The following is a 1206-nucleotide window of genomic DNA, read 5'->3' on the forward strand; positions in this document are numbered from 1 at the left end:
CCCACAGCCGGGGGCCAGGCTGTGGCCGGGCTGGGGAGCGAGGGCTGACATGGCCTGGCAGCTCAGCCTCTCCAGGGCGCTCGCTGCGCCCTCCCTCTCTCCCCAGCCCAGCCTGCACATTGCTGCCTGCCTCCTGGGCAGCTGAGCTGGGTGGGGACTGGCCCATCCCAGGGACCCCAGACATTCCCTGGAAGCTCGGCCTGGAGGGTGCTCTGAGCTCCTGTCCCTGTTCCATTTCATAGAAGAGGCTGGGGAGTGCTGGTGCCTGGTTCATAAAACATTGACTTTCCAGACAGGCTTTGCAAAAGAAATGAGATGTTGGTGATTGTACGGAGAGCTCAGGAGATGCCAGGGTGCGTTCCCTGGAGCAAAGGGTGATCCTTGCTTGTGGCCATGGAGAGCCTGTGGTGGGGCAGGCATTGCCCAACAGCTCCCACTCCACGAAACCCAAAATGCTGGACACCTGTGTGCTCTGAGCTGCTGCTTGACCCCATCTCTGGGTTCCCCATGCTCTTCCTCGTCCTTGTTGGGTTCCCACATGGTGCTGACCCAGCGCTGCTGGGTGTGCCAACACACGGCTGGGATATGCGGCCCTGGCTGTGGTTCCCCTGTGGAATTGTGTTCACCTCCCTGGGGAGCAGCCAGGTGGGAAGAGGCACAGTGGGCTAGGGGCTGCAGGGATTTGTGTGCCTGATGCTGCTGGTGGGTTCACTGCCAGCACTGTCCATCGGCTCTGGTCACAGGGAGTGCTGTGGGAATGTCTGCTTTGCCTGGGCCACTGCATGTGCTTTCTCCACAGTCACTAATAAATCCACACTGGCTTTTCCTGGAAGGTCACCGTGCCAGTTTGCTGGAAGGGCAGAGATCACTGTGGGGCATCACCATGTTGTTTGGATTTTTCCCTTTTCCGTTCTCACCAGGATGGCAGCCCTGGGGTTTCCCTCACCACGGCTCACAAGCCGCTGCTCCAGCGTGGTGTTCGTCTCCCAAGGAGGCGGTTTAGGTTTCACAGGCCCCACCTGATGGGAATTTGAGCAGGCACTAGAACTAGGGCTCCTTGTGTGCCGGCGTTATCGGCGTTATCTGCTCCGCTGCGCGGCTGTGGGGAGCGCGGAGCCGGTGCTGGGGTGGCAGGAGCCCCCGAGATCTGCTCCAGGCAGCCCCCACCTCCCGGGCTGAGTCACCAGCGGGCCCAGTGCGTTTGCT

The sequence above is a fragment of the Corvus brachyrhynchos genome, unplaced genomic scaffold (assembly GCF_000691975.1).
Source record: "Corvus brachyrhynchos isolate BGI_N302 unplaced genomic scaffold, ASM69197v1 scaffold283, whole genome shotgun sequence".
Classification (NCBI taxonomy): domain Eukaryota; kingdom Metazoa; phylum Chordata; class Aves; order Passeriformes; family Corvidae; genus Corvus; species Corvus brachyrhynchos.